Source organism: Monodelphis domestica, chromosome 5 (assembly GCF_027887165.1).
Source record: "Monodelphis domestica isolate mMonDom1 chromosome 5, mMonDom1.pri, whole genome shotgun sequence".
Lineage (NCBI taxonomy): Eukaryota > Metazoa > Chordata > Mammalia > Didelphimorphia > Didelphidae > Monodelphis > Monodelphis domestica.
This window is the reverse complement of record NC_077231.1, coordinates 111,130,507-111,149,179: the sequence shown is the minus strand read 5'-3', so window position 1 is coordinate 111,149,179 and position 18,673 is coordinate 111,130,507. Positions and strand designations below refer to the sequence as shown.

Genomic DNA, 18,673 nt, shown 5'->3' with positions numbered 1-18,673 from the left:
AACTGGGAACAGATGAACGGATTGAGATCATTTAAAGAGCTGTGTAATTTCTTCAATGCAATTTAGTTCAATGTCTTCCTTCTATTTCATTCTGAGGCCAAATTCTTTAGTGCTTTTCCAAGATTAAGTCAATGAATTACCTATTCAACTGTGTGTCCTAAGAGAGGCAATACGTATTTGGGATCTATTTTATTTCTCCTATTTAGCTATCGAGGCCAATCTCTTTTGAATTCCCATAGATTTCTTTGAGGAGGCAACACAATATCACCTGCAAACAAAAACATCTGTAGATTCTATCCATCATTAGGGCAATCCTCTTCTATTGAACCTGGCACATGTTATCTATGACAGTCACAAATGTTTTTGTTCAGCATATGCCCCTGTTTGCTGTCCCTGTAAATGCAGATGCTCAGGCTTATGATGCTCACATGTTATAGAAGAAACTTTTATGATTTTGAGACATGTTAAGTTCTGCATTTTTCTCCACAGAATCATATTCCTTTTTTTAAAATTAGTAAACAATAAACAAAGTTGTTTACTTTGTATTTTCTTTTCCTCTCTGCCAAATATAACTGTTAAAAGCAAAGTCTGTAGAAAATTAATTAGAGAAGTCTGCTTTCTTCTCATTTTTTTAAACTTTTGTTGAATCTATAGACATTACAGAAATGAGAAAGTAGGCTCGAAAATTGGGAGCTGAGGAGGTCTTCATGGTTGCTTATTATTTTGGTAATAATTTGGTAACATGATTTTTTCCCCTTTTTTTTTACATACTTCCCTTTGACTTCTCTTGAACATTGGTCCCTGTTTGACTTTAAAATTATTTGACCTCCAGCATTGATTAAAAAAAAAAGCAAAACTTTACTTTCTGTCTTAGTAACAACTCTAAGACAGAAGGGCAAGAGCTAGGCAAAGAGGTTTGGTTAAGTGACTTGCCCAGGTCATATAGCGAGGAAGTATCCAAGAGACCATATTTGAATCTAGGTCCTCCAAGACCTAGCATTCTATCCACTATGCTACCTAACTGCCCCCGAATTTTTCTTCTTGAATGAACGAGTCAAACACTTATTAAGGATTTACGATGTACAAAATACTATTCTAAGTGCTAGGGATAGAAACAGTAAAGTAAGACAGTCCCTACTCTTAGAGTTCGCATTCTAATGAAGGAAGCAACACATATGGAAGAATTTAACTGTGAGTCTCATGGTCATTAAGGTACAGCAGCAAAGCAGATGGTAATGCCTCTTCTTCAATGTCATTTCCATGGATAAAATCAAACAAATTTCTGATGTTGACAGTGCCAAGGACTGTGGTGGCAAGAACTTTCCTTTCTGGTTCTTTAATAGATGTGCCTATAGCACTGGCAAAAGCAAAAGCAGTTGGAAGTATTTGCACTAGGATTGCTTCCCAGGGTGATGGCTGAGGACTGAGCTAAAAGTAGTACCATTCTCAGAGTTCTTGGGTTTAGGGTTCTGGACTGTCTCCATTAGGGTCTAGGGAGAGATGTTGGTAAAAGTGGTAGTGGTGGTTTGATCTGCCTGGTCTTTGCTCCTTTCTATCTCTCTTCAGCTAAGCTGATTTACCTTCCTTGTAGGTTGCAATCAGTGAGAATGCCTGAGTCCTTCATCGTAGGAGCTGGCTCCCTAGATGTTGACCATGAAGTCTGGGCTAGAATCTGCTGTGCCTAGGGCTTTTGTGACTATCTGCCTTTTGATGGCATTTGGTTTTGCATAGTGATAAAAAAAAATGAGCTCCTTCTCCAGAATGATTTCCTCCTTCAATGATGGCTATGGTGACTGGGCTACAAGTAGATCTGGTAGTTTGGGGGAACAGATTGTATCCATCAAGGTTCAAAGGAAGAAGGCAGTTAAGGTGGATATGGGGATGGTTCAAGCCTGGCACAAGCTGTCATCTGTCTCTTCCACAGGCTGTCCTGCTGCTTCAGCTAAGCTGGTTTGCCTACTTTGTATATATTTCTTCTGTGTATTGAAACAAATGATAAAAATTTTTACTCCTTGAGGAAAAAATGTTCCACACTTGGCCAAATATTTTTGAAAGGAAATATAGGAAGGAATGAAGGAAGAAAGGAAGGAAAGAAAGAAAGAAGGAAGAAAGGAAGGAAAGAGTAATTCAAATTCCTGATTCATGGTTTGCTACTTCTAACAAATTAAATTCTCTGGAGGCTATATTTTTAGTTTTAAAATATCAATTTATTAGTCTGCAGCTCAAGAAGGTCCAGCTAACCAATGGACTCCCTCATAGTTCCAATAAAAGCCAGATTGGGCCAGAGAGAGAATAGAGAGCCCCAAATTCTGAGCAAAATCAAAAGTTAGGCAGGAGAGCTGGCTAGAAGTTTAAGCAAGAGGAAAATCAGCAGCTAGTCTGAGCTAGGAGAGAGATAGTGGCCAGGAGAGAGGGGTAAAAATGCAAGTGACTAGACAAAAAAGATTTGACTTCCTGTCAGGCAAGCCAATATATATATATATATATATATTCTTTCTGCCATCATCATTCAGTCCCTCCTTAAGATATCTCTGTTTGGAGAGTAGATATGTAAGGAGTGGCCTCAGAGACCTCAACTCCTCCCTTACCATTGATCCCAGGCAGAGGTGGGTCTTAGGAAGATGACAAGAAGCCCTCTTGCCCCCTGCCATGTGGTGGTTGCATACTTCCCCCAATATGGCAGCTGCCTAGCCAATTTCATTATCTAATCAAGCCCTAGTTTACAATGTTATAAATAAAAATTAATTTTGGTGATTTTATACTAAATTTATAAATATTTATTAGTAAAGATAAAGAAAGATAAAAATAAGGTTTTCAGTCTTTTTAACTTAAAGTAAGATCAGATCCTGGATTTCACCCCATCTCTGCTTGCCAGAGATGGCCAGATAGATGACCGGTTACCAAGAAAACTCAGAGAAAGAGCAAGACCAGGGACCCAGGAATGGGAAGGAAGCCAAGAGGAAGACTGAGCTTCTAGGCTGGCTTTTCAAACCATGTCTAAGATCTTCCCCTGGATACTTTAATTGACCAGTGGCCTTCATGGTTATATTTCTTGACCTCCTTGGCACCATGCTGGCAGACACATGACTCTGTGACTCCTATGGTGAGTCTTTTCCTGGATTGGACTGGGTTGGAGGTCCCCCAAATATTTAATTCACACAAAAGATAAATAAGGAACAGGTTTCCACCCTGCCAGTTTTTCCACCTATAGAAAAGAAGGGAGGACCCAACCCATTTCAAAGCCTGGGGGAAAGGTGGTTTTATAGTTTAAAAAATCAAAATTTTCATATGGGCCAAAAGGAGAATCATTTCCCAAAAAATATTCCAATTCATTATTAAATTTCCAGAGTATATTTCATTAGGTGCAGACAGCTTTTAAGCAAAAAAAAAAATCTTTTTAATGATAAAACTTAACACAAACATTCCAATTTTCAAAGAATAAAAATGGGCTCACATATAAAACTGACATACAAACTTCTAATAATTGCCTTATTTGTGATCCCTTGAACTTATTTTTATTTCCTTGATTTTTAAAAATGTTTTATTACCTTTTATTTCTTTTTTTTGCATCTCTCACTCCCCACTAATTCATCTCCCCTCCCTGCAAGCCATCCTTTGTAACAAAAAGCATAGTTATTGTTATAAACAGCCAAATTCTTCCTAATTGCTTTTTTTAAATGCCATTTTAATTTCTCCTCATATAGTACACTTGGAGTTGCTGAGTTCCAGATATGACGTTTCATTATCTTTTCTGGTGAGACTAGATCCTCATAGAAGTGTCAGCAGTTCTATTCCATTTAATTTCTATTTGTTTTTCTCCTTCCAGTTTTAGCCACAAATGTCCTTGGGATATGATTTGATTCACCCTTACACTAAGTTCTCTGCCTGTGCATACATCTTCTTTTCCCATCAAAAACTTTTTCTTTCTCTCTGGTAAGGGGACCACATCTTTATGATTGACACATGGTAAAGGTGATAAATATTTCTGACAACAACAACACTTTCAGATCATACGTTAAGGCAATGACTAAGCATTTTCCTTTGGTGACATGGTTTATTAAACATAAAAAAATTATGAAGGAAATCATTAAAGTGTTGTATTCTAAATTGGTCAAAGAAGTACTCAGGATAATGAAATTTCAGATTCTTAAAGTCTTAGAAAAACTAAGGTGATGGTCTTCTAACATATCCCTTTACATAGAACTAAAAGAATTTATAATTTCATCTATCCAGGAACTTCCCAGTGTGGGAAATTCTTTTTAGTAACTGCATACATAGCTACCTAGGGCATAATTAAAACGTCTTAAGGAGTCCCCTTAAGTCTCAGAGGTTAACAGACTCTCCCAGGGCCATACAGTTCATAAATGTTAGAGGAGGGAAGTTGAACTTAGCACTTCCTATCTCCAAACCCAGCACTCTATTCACTATAACATTTTCCAACTGAAATAGGAATTGATAGATTCCATGACAATACTTAACATTTTTTTATAGTTCAGCTTGTGCTTGCACTTGCTGGGTATCCAAGATGCCATTTGAGGAGCTACAGTAGGAGCAGCATCCCACCCTGGCCACAGGAAGATGGCATGTCTCTTGACCATTGACTAGCAAGGTAACACAGTTTATCATTTTGCCCAACAGGTGGTGCTATACTTGAGCCATCAACCTAGTGCTGTCATCAAGGTCTCCAACCTATGCTCAAAGGCACTAGCCATTTACTCTGCCAAGGGAATTCCTTCAAGAGGCTGTACAAGAAACAAAGCCTGCTGATTCTCAGCCTAGAGCAGGAGAAGATGACATATGTACCTGCTTATTTGAAAAAGTATAGGAAAAATCTACTCACCCTACATCTAGGAAATTTCCCAGTACAATCTTGACCCTGTATATTTATGGTGTGTAGGCAAGCAATTTCTACTGGTTACATTGTTTATTAAACATTACAAATTACAAAAGAAACCACTAAACACTCTCTTTCCTCAGTGCTTATTCCAGGTCTTCTCTTTACTACTCTTTACTTGTTTTAGTTTGAGGGACTGCTTCTGTCCAGAGCCTAGCTCCAGTTGCCAAACTGGAACATTGAAAGCCATTGAAACAGAGATCAGACTGGTTTATTAGGCTTCTCACCCCCAAAGCGGTTTCATAGCAGCTACCAGTCCAGTCCCAATGCATAATTCCCTCCACAAAGCTTTGGCCCTGTCTTTGCCCAAAGATCTCAATGTCTACAGCCCTGTATCCCCCTAAGTGGTCCATCTCCACTTCTCCCAACTTGGGCTAGAGCAGCCATCAGCAGAAAAATGGCCTCATGGCTTCCAGTAGTTCTCTGAAACTCCCTCTCTCTTCTTGTCATTCAAATCAAATTGGAAGCCAGAAGTCCTCCTCAAGAGTAAAGAAAGACAAAGGCGATAGGACCAACCTGTATGACTGCACACAGAATCTCATCTGTCTTCCCACTTGTTACACAGGCAGGACCTTCTTCTGTGTGTATGTGTGATTAAGGTGGTCCAGCTTCCGACTTAGTTCCCTTGGGAATTCTCAGGACCTCTCTGACTCCTACAGAGATAAAATGCATCATAGATCCTGCTATATTCCTATCTATGAAACATAATCTTCCATAAGGTTTTCCAGATATTACCTTCAACTCCCATGTCTCTAAGAAAGCCCTATTCTAGTCATAGGTTCCTAAAGGCTAAGCCAGTGAAGCATAATTTCTGCTATGCTGGGAAGGCTTCAGATTTGGTGCTGGCAATAGAGTTCACCTGTCGTTCAAAAACAAGGCTTGTTGTTGTTGTTTGAGAGTGGCTGAGTGACTTAGTGGATAGAGTACTGGGAATGGATTCAAGAAGACTCATCTTCATTAATTCAAATCTGACCTCAGACACTTACTTGCTTGTGACCCTGGGCAAGTCACTTAACCCAGTTTGCCTCAGTTATTTTAAAATGAGCTGGAGAAGGAAATGGCAAATCATTCTAGATGCCAAGAAAACTCTACATGAGGTCACAAAGAGTCACATACAACTGAAAAACAACAGTTGTTAAAAAAAAAAAGCTAGTTAAGTACAAAATGTTTCATTATCAAAGAAGACTGGCTCCCAAGTGATGGGTTTTGGGTTGTTTTTTTTTTATTTTTGGTTCTGATATCAAATAAAACAAAGAAAAAATATAAATCAATCATAAGTCTTATGAGACCCTCTTCCAGTCAGTCAATAAGCATTTATTAAGTGCCTATTCTGTGCCAAGCACTGTACTAAGCACTTAGATGAGGTAAAAATCTAGTCTCTCCTCTCGAGGAAGTCACAGTCTATTGGAGGAAACAACATAAAACAACTATATGCAAATAAAGATAAATTGGAGATAATAGAGGGAAGGCTCTAACATTAGGTAGAAATCAAAAACCTTCTAGCTTCTATCTATCTATATTATCAACATGGAAATCTAGAAGTCTCCAGTTTATTTAGTTTAAAGATATAAACCCCAGGCTTTGACTTTGTCACAGGAGAGGTTTCCCCCTGAGGGAAGGTCCCACTTCACCAGACAGTAGACATCCACTTCAGCTTTGGCGCAGTAGGTAGCACGTCAGTTGTGCAAGCTGAAGGTCCTGAGTTCAATTCTCTCACCCTCGGAAGGAGGATGTGATATACTGGGAAAGGCTTCTGGAGACAAAAGAGCTACTTGACTTCAGATGGGGTCTACCTCCCCACCTGAAGAGGAATTGAAGTACATGCACGTTTGAAGTACACGTTTTCTTTTGAAGGTGTTTTGAATGAGTCCATACACTCACGCCTTTAGGGTCTTGCCATTAAATTCATCCAAATTTTAAATGTGCCTCAGTTTTCCCACTTTCACTCAAAAGTTCATCCATCTATTGGCTTCTTTCCACAAGACTATCTGGTAATTCGCTCCACCCTCAACACAATGTCTGTGCTTTTCCCCCAGGAAGAGAATGTTGGCACGTGTCCATGTTCTCTGTCATATTAGCTATAGCTGACAGTTGTGTGAACCATTCTTCTGGGCTAATTTCTTTATATTGGAAAATGGAGTTTGTGTTCTTTATGATCAGACAATTTTCTTTGGTTGGAAATGCTACTTCTGTTTTTGATTCTGATGGTAATAAGCAGGACTCCTGTGATCTCTGCACTGTCTTTCTCTCTTTGGAAGTTCATCAGTGGAATAAAGATACAGTAAGAAGGAAGCAGCCCAGAGTACTTCACCTTTCTTGTAAAACCTGCCTAATGTTTCTTTGTCTAAATAGAGATGGATATGACAAATCATATACAAGGTTAAGACATAGCAAAACAAGCTTTTTTTTGTTGTTTGCATATAACTCTCCTTGAAGGAGGAAACTTTCACCATTTGATCTTCTTCCCACAAAGCCTATTCTCTAATAAAAACAAAATTACTAGAGATTATGAAATGGGGAACATTCAATCAAAAACACGAAACACAAATCAGGAACTTGTTGTAAATTACCCCTAAAGGATTTTTCAACTTCAGCTTGGGTGAAGGCTAGGCATTCTGACTTCCCTTGATATTCAAGGCTGTCTCTAGGTGGCATTCTAACCTTAGCCATCCCTTAGAGGTTGGTCCTGGCTAGATCACACTGTCACATTGGATAGTCAACTTACAACCTTTTGCACCCTTTAACGTTTTCATAGAACAAGTCGGATTTAAATAAACATCAAGATCAGCCTTGGAAAAAGAAATCACAAACGGACATTTTGAAGGAGAGAAGTAGAAGGAGGAGAGAAATATCCTGCTCTGCCTTGGTGGTTTGGAGGGAAGAAAAAAACAGAATGCATACATATGACCTTCAAGGTTCATTTTTTTGAACACTGCTTAACAAGCCTGGTTCTTCTCCCTAACTGTTTCAACTTCCAAGCATGTCAGCTTGTTAGGTAGATATCTGCTCTTGGGACAGCTTATAGAGAAGGGATATTCATAACATTTTTTAAAAAGATGCTTAGAATGTCTAGAATGTTGTAAAGAGTATGATCTTGGGCAAGAAATTAAGACCATGGGAGTTCATACAGTATTTTCTTCACTGTTGCTGATTAAAGAGAAAGGAAGATTTGGGGAAGTAAATAGAGACCTCAGAGAACTCCACTAGTACAAGGACCTAAGCAACAATATCCTCTGCGATATAACTTTTAATGGAAAACATTGAGTTATATATAATCATGCCCTAGGAAAAGAGTAGGTCTTTCTATTGTTAATAGGAAAAAATAATTTTTAAAGGATTTGCCAGGGATGTTGATCACAAGAGCTCCTATCAAGAATGACAAAAAACTGAAGACTGCCTCCAGAAATACCAATAGGCAGGGATAATTTTCTAGGGACCTGCATAGAGTATATGGTATTTGTCTTTCTTTTGTGACCAAGTAACTGTTATCTATTCTCAAGATATAGGCTAATTTTCTGGAGGAGAAGGTAAGGGAGTTTGAAAAGTTCCTTTTTAAACTCTTCAGAAAGATTAGAGTTTTAATTTTTTTTTTAAATGGAAGAAGTGTTTCCATGTTAAAACAAAAAATAAGAAGAATCTCAAGAGACTGATGGAGGAATATAGACCCACAGAGGAGCAAGTAGCAGCTTTTTCTTCAAGGAACAATGATGTAGATTCAAAGTTGCTCTTGAGAGATATTCTTTTAAGGGACAAAAAAAATGTACAATAGTGGTTGGTGATTTCCTCTTGTGGAGTACTGATAAAGACTTCCTGTGACATATCCTGTGACAGAAAACTACCCTGTGGTTGTCAAATTAGAAGACTTCTACTCATGCCATCCAAGACATGACAGAAAATCTCCAAAGAATTGTCAAAGCAAATGATTGCTACGCATTCTGAATGAGCAAGATTATATTTCTAGGCAAAATATCAAACACTGACAAAGGGTATGATCTTGGGCAAGAAACTGAAGACCTTGGGAGCACATATGGCATTTTCTTCACTGTTGCTGATTAAAGGCAGGGTCTTTAGAAGACAAAGGTAAATTTGGGAAGTGAATAGCTAGTTCAGAAAATGGTGTTGAAGAAGGGGACTTAGAACTCTTGACAGTTTAAAATTGAGGAAAGATGGACTGCTAAGCAAAGTATACCCAGTGGTTCTGGAGTTAGGAGGTCCTGACTTCAAATATGACCTCAGTCATCTCAGAATATTACCAATGAAGAATTGCATAAATGTAAATAAGGATGCTGTCAAAGAGATGAATGCCCAGAAAAGGAAAATGACCACTTAACTAGCAGGAGAGAATAGTTATTGGAGACCTACTCTATTAGTATACAGTATCAAAAGATCTGAAGTAATTTTTAAAAATTAATTTGTTGGTTACACTAAAATTCTTAGATCTCTCACTCCCTTTCTCTTCTCCCTATACCATTTAGAAGGCATCACCTGACAAAAAAAAATTATGCATAAATTATGTCTTTCAGATTTCTGTTAATCAGTTCTTTCTCTAGAAATGGACATTCAGAAGTTATTCTTCAAATATTAATTCTGTAGTGGTATATGGTGTTCTCTTGGTTCTATTCATTTCACCCCTCATAGGTCATTCCACGTTTTTAAAAATGAACCTGCTGATTGTTCCAGAGCAGTTTTTTTTATTTATTTAATTAATTTAGAATATTTTTCAATGGTTACAAGATTCATGTTCTTTTCCTGCCCTCCTCTAATTCCCCTCCTGTAGCTGGTAGCTGACGTGCAATTCCTCTGGGTTTTGCATGTGTCATTGATCAAGATCCATTTCCATGCCATTGATATTTGCACTAGGGTGATCATTTAGAATCTAGAGCAATTTTTAATCTTTTTTGTGTCACACACATTGGGCATTCTGTGGAAGCATACAGTCTCCTCAGAATAATGTGAATTTTTAAAAAATCACAATTGAAGGAAATGCCAAATTTTAGTTAGAGGTCAATGAAAATAAAGATGGAATATTTTCCCATCTAAATCCATGGATTCCCTGAGATCTATCCATAAACTGCCAATGGGGTCCATGGAGACCAGGTTAATAACCACTGATCCAGAGGAATATTTCCAGCAGATTGGGAAGAGAATTTATCGGAGGACACAGGCAAAAGTACAAGATGAAAAGGCATGGATGGGTGGCAAGATGTCTACACTCTTGGAGAGAGTCCCCAAGTGGATGAGATCACAAATCCATCAAAAATATTTATGGCCAAATATCTTTGATTAGAAGGATGAGATATCTTTTCCAGAGAATCCTCAATGTGAATATAGAATAAGATGTTTTTATAGCACTAAAAGGTATATTATCTATTCTTAATGAATACCCCATTGTGAAACATATAGAAGAAATTTTACAAAATATAGGGAAGGCAAGATCACTTCCCAGTAAGCGCTTACTGGGCCAGTGTGTAAATTGTTAAGTTTTTATAATGTAATCCTTTATATATGTTGTTTTTAATGTTCTTGGGATAGAAGAGAGCAATAGATAAATGCTCAGTAAGGGTGGGAAAACTGTATATAGGGGGGAAAAAAGTCTCTCTGACTAGAGTAGGAACATGACCTTTCACCCCAGAAGCTTGGGAAGATTAAGTTAAATCTCCCCAGTTATCTTCTTTCCTATAGTCACACGATAAGAACCTTTCCTTCAGGTGACCCATAAAGGTTAATGGAAGAATGCTTTCTCCACACATTTGATTCTTTTGGAAAAAATAGTTTTTATAGCTTAGTTCTGGCATGAGGTCAGCTCATATACAGGCAAAGATGTCTAAATTATTTTGAAATTCTGCAATAACATTTTCCATTCTTTTCTCTAATGACAATAAACAAGGTAAAAGATGTGTGAAGTTTGATTAGAGACTTTTTGAAGTGAAGGCAAAGGTCTTTGCCCATTGTGTTCAGACCTGAAATATCCAGCTGGGATTTTTTTTTTCATGAAAAGAGGATTTTAGTAAAACCATTATCAAAGGTTTAAAGGCGGAAAAGCAGTTGGGCTGTAAGTGAGGGGCAGATTAACATCAACAGATTTGTTCAAGCCCTAATGGCAGGGTGGGAAGTCCTTCTCAACTTCTTAGTCTCTCTAGGAGTTTCAGACCAATGCAGCTATGAGATATGTCAAGAGCTGAAATGTGCTGAGGAATGGGAAATAATTGGCTCCAAGGCTTGGTGATGACATACAGAGACTTCACCTCTAGGGTGACAGTTAAAATGGTGGTCATGTTCTCAAGGTGTTGTCTAGAAACCGGGGGAGTCATTTTGCTAATTCCAGGGCACAGCTCACTTAAAATGTGGTGATCACATCAAAGGTCAAAGGAAAACCAGTCCAAAACCAGGAAGCAGACTGAGTCAGATTACCTAATCTGGGTGGTTGGTGTTTCTTTATTCCTCTAGATAATCACTTCTACTTTTCTGGAGTCCAGAGAAAGGAGAGGGGAAGGAAGAGGTAGCAGTGGCCTGCTAAGCTTGAAACTGTACCTAGCTTTCTTTATTAATTTGTCAATTAGTCATTAAGAATTTCCCTAACCTGGTTTATGGAATTTGTTAAACCTGAAGGGTCTGTCCTTTACAAACAGAAATGAAGAGTTTGTGTTGGAGCAGAAACACAGAAGAGAACATATGATTTATCACTTGTTTACATGGGCATACAATTTGGGGTTTGGATTGTAAAAGATGACTCTATTACAAAAATGAATAATGTGGAAATAGGATTTGAGTGATAAGATGTATAAACCAGTAGAATTGCTTGCCAGCTTCGGGAGGGGGGAGGGAGACAACATGGATCATGTAGCCATGGAAAAATACTTTAAAAAAATGAACAGTTTAGTAACATGAAGTAGGAGCTTCTGTCTCCATGTGGCTCATTGATTTTATCAGCAATATAGAATCAGTACTAAATTCTTTTAGAGAACAAAAGGATATTGAAGTAGAGGAATCTGTGGTATGTGGAAGTCAGTTTGAAATTTCTCATGAGGCAGAGTCAAATTTTACCTTGACATAAAGGTAAATTTCCTTACAGTGAGTGAGAACTTTCCATAAATGGAATGGGCTACCTGAGCAGTCCCTGATTGGAAGTATTCAAAGAAAATCTAGAGGACTTCTCAGCAGGTATGGCACCGGGAAATGCTGTTTTACTACTACAGCTTGGGCTAGATGGCCCCTGAGAATTCTTCTGTAATGTAACTCTTGCAATTCTCTCTGCTGCTCAGCTTCTGCTCAGCAAGGTTGACACTTTGCCTACAACAGACGTTGTGTGGCAGAACTTCCTCTCCTCTCTGTCCGAGTGTAAAATGATTAGGTGCTTGTTGTATAAAGTGTTTTCCAGGTTCTGTTCACTTTATTCCCTATCAGTTAATATAAGCCTTTCCAGGTTTCCATCATTTCTTTTTGTCATTATTATTCAGCCATGCCTGACTCTTCAAGACTCCATTTGAAGTTTTCTTGCCAAAGATACCAGAGTGGTTTATTTCCTTCTCCAGCTCACTTTATAGATGAGGACCTGAGGCAGAGTTAAGTGACTTGCCTAGGGTCACACACCTAGTAAGTGTCTGAGGCCAGATTTGAATTGGGCAAGACCTTTTCCTGACTTCAGGCCCAGGACTTTATTGTGCCACCTTGCCGCTGCCCCTCATCATTTCTTTGGGTTACATTTGAAATGTACCAATTACCAATACTAACAGGTTCCACTGAAATCTTATTTGCTACTGGATTTTAAGTGGCCAGCTATGTAAAGAAAGTTGACTTTATTCCTTTTCCCTATAATTTTACATCTATAACAAACAAGACCCTGTGCTGCTAAATATAGGCAGACTCTTCAGAGGATGCTGCCTTGCTAAAGGGGCATTGTCTCTTGATAGAAGAATTATTTTTAATTTTTTTCTCTCTAAGGCAGAGTTGTATCATGATCAAACTTGGTGTCAAAAGACCTGGATTTCTTTTAGATAATGGATTAGCTAGCAACTTTTGTGACTCTGGACAAGGCTGAGTTTCCTTATCTTTAAAATGGAGATACGATAGGTGGCACGATGAACAGAGGGCTAGAACTGGAGTCAGGGGGACCTGTTTTCAAATCACTTCTTAGCTGTGTGACCTTAGGCAAGTCATGTAACCTCTTTTGCCTAGTTCTTGCCCTTCTGTCATAGAGTTATTACTAAAACAGAAAGTAAGAATTTAAAAAAAAATAAAATGGAGGTTAAGAATAGCACTTACCTCACATGGCAGTTGTGAGCAGCAAATGAGATGATGTATATAAAATGCTTTGCAAACTTTAAAGTACATTGCAGAGAGGAATCAATATTAGTCAGTTGTTCATACTTGAAGAATGTTTTAAACTTGCATGATCTCATCTGATCCTCACAACAGTCTTCTCTGTGCTCAATGTCTCCAAATGTATAATAGGAAAAAACTGTTGACTACTAGGTCATCCAGGATACCTCTGAAATGCTGAAACTGAATGACTGGGAAGATGGTAGCGCTCTCACCAGAAATAGGGAAGACTGGAAGAAGGACCAGTTTAAGGAAGGAGATGATGATATATATTCATAAGTATTATATTTATATGCACATATAAATATATAAATATTTCTCCTAATTATTTGTAACCTCAAGCTTCTCATGGCAAAAAAGGCCAATCTTTTGTTTTTATTAATGGCACCTTATCAGTGGGGCTGATTGGCAGCAAGACATTGAATAACACTGTGAAATAAATGAAAAACTATTATCACGCTGAAAGCAATAAAGAGATGTGTGTGAGTAGAGTCCAGTGAAAAACTTCAAATATGAACAGAAGGGAAAGGTGTCATCAAGGAAATGTATGAGAGGAAGAGAAGTGTTTCAGGAAAGGAATGACAGACAAATGGACAGCCAGGATACCTACTGGATGCCTGCAAAATCAGGAAAAAGCAACAAAAAGTGTCCAGTGTGTATTAGCTAGACTCTGTGGCAACTTATGGGAAGAAATAGTTAAGAGACACCAGGCCACTTTATCCCCAAATGTGATCTTCTTTAGAAACATTTATGGTTGAAGGTGGTCTTGGAGCCTCCAAGTGAAGTGAGAGCCCTTGGGTCCAAATCCTATCTCTGACACTGATATCTACAAAAGGAGGGATCTGTACTCAGTGATCTCCAAGATCCTTTCTAGCTCTACAGCCATGATCTTAAGTGCTAGTCACTAAATGGCATAGTTTTAGGTTGACTTTATATATATAAAACGTAAGATAGACTATAAAGCCCTATCCTTAGTTTCATTATCTTTACCTTTTTGGAATGATGAGATTTCTTAAGCTGACATCCTGTTGAACCCTGATACCATAAAAATGATTTCACAAAAAGAAGAGGAAAGCAGGAGGAAATTATTCTAAAAAGATTTAAGATTTTGAATAGCAAATGAATGGCTGCTGAATCATAGGCAATGTTGCCACCTGCTGACAGTAAGCAGAATCCATAGATTTCTAAAGACTTTGATAAGAACTTATTTAAATTTCATCCTTTTCTTTTCTACATTCTTCCAGTTATATCAAGTATTTGAAACTTTGAAAAGACCAAATTTGATCCTTTCTTTAGAAACATCCCCTTCATTTTTAGGAACTGGTAGAAAAGAAACAAGACAGGGCTTTTGGCCACTTCTTTTATTAGTATCAAAACAGGAGTGAAACTAGTTGTCTTGGTGGAGGAAGGAATATGGTAAAGCTATTTAATTGAAGGAGGGGAAATTCATTTTTTCCTTTAGAATAATCTGTGCTCCATCACTAACACATACCATAATTTGCTCAGCCATTCCCCAATTGAAGGGCATCCCCTCCTTTTCCAATTCTTTGCCACCACAAAGAGTGCAGCTATGAATATTCTTGTACAAGTCTTTTTCCTTATTATCTCTTTGTAGAAAAAAAAAAAAATATATATATATATACATACATACATATACCAGCAGTGGTATGGTTGGATCAAAGGGCAGGCAGTCATTTAAAGCCCTTTGGGCATAGTTGGTATATGTTGGTGAGGGAATACTATTGTGCTCAAAGGAATAATGAACTGGAGGAATTCCATGGAGACTGGAATGACCTCCAGGAAGTGATGCAGAGTGAGAGGAGCAGAACCAGGAGAACATTTTACACAGAGACTGATACACTGTGGCACCATTGAATATAATGGACTTCTCTACTAGCAGCAATGCAATGATTCAGGACAATTCTAAGGGATTTATGAGAAAGAATGCTACCCATTTTCAGAGGAAGAACTGTGGGAGTAGAAACACAAAAGAAAACCAACTGCTTAATCACATGGGTTGATGGGGACATGATTGGGGATGTAGACTCTAATGATCATTCTAGTGCAATAATAACATGGAAATAGGTCTTGATCAATGACACATGTAAAATCCAGTGGAATTGCATGTCAGCTATGGAGGGCATTGGGGGAGGGGAGGGAAAGAATATGAATTTTGTAACCATGGAAAAATATTCAAAATTAATTAATTAAATAAAATTTTCCAAATTAAAAAAAAAAACAGAATAATCTGTGCTAAGGTCCTGACTCTTTTAATTCTCCACATGCATATATATTTATAATCTCTATTTCTTTTTTTAATCTTATTTACTTAATTAATTTAGAATATCTTTCCATGTCCACATGATTCATGGAATCTCTATATTTCTGTGATGTATGTTTCAAATTTTCAAAGATTTCAGTGATCCTGAGGCTAGGATCTCCAACCTTAGCTAGGCTGCTCTTTGGATAATAGACATATGCACAGGCTGTCACCAGGTCTGACCTTGAAGTCTTTCCGCCTTAGTAATATAGCATGGCCCAAAGCTGGACTTTACTTGTATGGTCTCTGAAATCCCAGCACCAGCCCCCTATTGTAGTTAGACCAGGATTTGAGTTTCAAATACAGAGATAAAGTAAGGCTACATATAGATCCAGTACTGTGTAAGATATTTCTTTCACTAAAATGCCTAATTCTAGTAAGATAAAGGTATTACTGTATAAAGAAAGAGGATTGGGCAGACTACATTTCTTCAGGTAAAAGAAATGCTCCATTTGTTGACATTTGCCTCTGAGGATAATAATGGAACATTTATCTCCAGATCACTGATTTTCACTAGAACTAGAACATTTTATCCACCCTGAGGTCCAAAAATTGGAGAATATATGTCTTTCCTATATAAAAGAGGTTTTTAACCTGCGATCTTTGAAATTTAAAAAAATACGTTGACCACTATATTTCACTAAAATTTGTTTCTTTTGTAAACCTATTTTTACTTTATGCATTTAAAAACCTTCTGAAAAGCAATCCAGGAGCTTTACCAGACTGCCAAAGGAGTCTATGACACAAAATGGCTAAGAGCCCCTGCTCTAAACTCCTAAAACTTGAAACTCAACTCCTGTAGAGAGAACCTTGATAAAATCACATGAAATGACTATTCCTTTTTTGGACTATAGTAAGGAATGCTTTATTCAGTAGACAGCTGTAATGGTAATCATAGTAATAAAAGTGTTCCTGAAAATTTTGTGTATATCATCATAGTTTAAATTTTCTAGAGAAGACTAGCTGTTTCAGAGAAAAAATAATGAATATTTTTTATATTTATCTTGGTGTAGGGTGTAAGATGCTGATCTAGACCTAATCTCTCCCATACTGTTTTCCAGTTTTCCCAGCAGTTTTTGTCAAATAGTGGGTTCTTATCCCAAAAGCTGGGGTCTTTGTTAAAGCAAATAATTGTCTCCTAATTTATGTGTACTTCTAGATTTTCATACTAGGTTTGCTTAAAGCAAGGCAACTGGACTCTTTCTGCTATTTTAGAGTTGTTGACTGCTAACAAACCTCTGGGAGATTATGGCCTGAGAATGAAAAGTAATGGAATTGGAAAGTTACTTTATTTCTAAGATTCTTGAAATTTTTATTTGGGAGTTTAGTATTATTGTAGGTTTCCTTTATCCCATCTACCAGCATATTTCTTGGTTTAGTAAGTTTGTTTCATATTAGAGCTAATTTTTTTCCCTCCTCATAAAAAATTTGCCCTGACACTCATAAGTTCAGCCTAGGAAAAAGAGGGAGAGACAATGACCAATAGGAAAGTGTTTTGAATGATATTAAAATTTAAATTAAAAAAAAAATAAGAGGTAGAGAGTTGGGGTTAGCTGGGTAGCTTAGTGGATTGAGAGCCAGGCCTAGAGATGGGAGATCCTGGGTTCAAATGTGACTTCAGACACTTCCCAGCTGTGTGACCCTGGGCAAGTCACTTAACCCCCATTGCCTAGCCCTTACCATTCTTCTGCCTTGGAACCAATACACAGTATTGATTCCAAGATGAAAGGTAAGGACTTTAAAAAAAAAAAAGAGGTAGAGAGTTATCCTAACTATAGCTCAATATGATTTTTGAAGCAAGATTACCAAAGGAAGGAAGTATGGTGGGAAATAAGAGATTTTGTTATGGAATTTTATTTCCTAAGGAAAGAGAAGAGGAAGATACCATTATGAAATTCCATCTTAAATGACTTCTTACATCTCTTGTACATAGGAAAGAATTGCTTTCCATGCAGTTATGTGATTTAGAAAGCCATCTTGGGGAAGGATCACCTCCAAGCACTACCCATTTGGAGAACAAATCTATCATCAAAGCTTCATCATCTAAGTAGCAATTATTACTCTGCTAGACCCTGAGCTTCTTTGGGAGCATGAAAATTGAAAGCTAGCATGCAGAAGGTGCTCTGCAATTATTAAATCCTTACAAATTTTAGTCAAGAAGGATTAGCAACAGAATATCTTTTAACAGTCCAAGTATCTTGTGTGTTTGCTGAGACAACGTAACTTACTCCTTCATCTTCTGTTTCTTGGAAGGATAAGGATTACAAGTATTCTGGTATGCTTCTCAGTCTTTCAGAGCAATTTAAGCATGCACAGGATGCTAGTTTTGTGGTTATCCTAAGTACAGACTTCCAGGAGATTCTTCTCCAAATGGAGATGGGGTGGGAGGAAGGAGTTTGTGTTGGCTTAAGTTCTCTGAAGACAACTGGTGGCAGATTTAACACTAGAGGGTACCAATAGCCCCATCTTCCATTTGCCCACTCTCTTAGCATCTCCAGGAGTTGTCTGTGTGCACGAGATGGGGACCACATATGTCTAAGAGAGTCTGCTGCATGCTGCTTGCTGCATACCAAAAATTTTCAGCAATGGCTTTTTCTGTCACAAAAAGAAGTCAGGATGGTATAGTTGTTCTCTCCCCAGTAAAATGGGGCCAATACCCCAGGCTTCCCAGAGATGTTGAGAAGATCAAGTGAATGTGAAATGGGCTTTAGAGCACTATGTAAATGTGGGCCATTAGTAAGTACCATTCTAAGGAGAAGGGGAAGAGGTGGCAGCAGTGCAGTAAAGGAGAGCAAGATCAAAGAACTGCCTGCATGTTGGATACCCTCTGAAGTGGTTATTAGAGCAAGGTTTGGAACAGAGGCTCTAGTAGTGGTCCTCATATGCCCTAGGCACAATCTCTTAACCCTTTAGTGTATCATTTGTCCTATCTGAAGAACTGCCAAAAATATTGGCTACCATCTCATCATATTTGTGAACAAAACCAAAAAGGCAATTCTTTGAGAAGCTTAGAGTGTTCTAATATAACTAAGACCATTCAGTTAAATCATATTCTGGGATACAGTCTCATCCTGCCTAGTCTTGTTATTCCAAATTCTTTGGGCCCTTTGTGATTTTAATCCACTGCTTTTTTCCTTCAC

At 37.8% G+C, this 18,673-nt stretch overlaps 1 protein-coding gene across 5 annotated transcripts in view; it reads left to right on the top strand.

The window, feature by feature from the left end:
* The window catches only part of WNT5B (Wnt family member 5B), a 160,576-nt gene that overhangs the window by 68,910 nt on the left and 72,993 nt on the right, over positions 1-18,673 (top strand). The window lies entirely within an intron of this gene.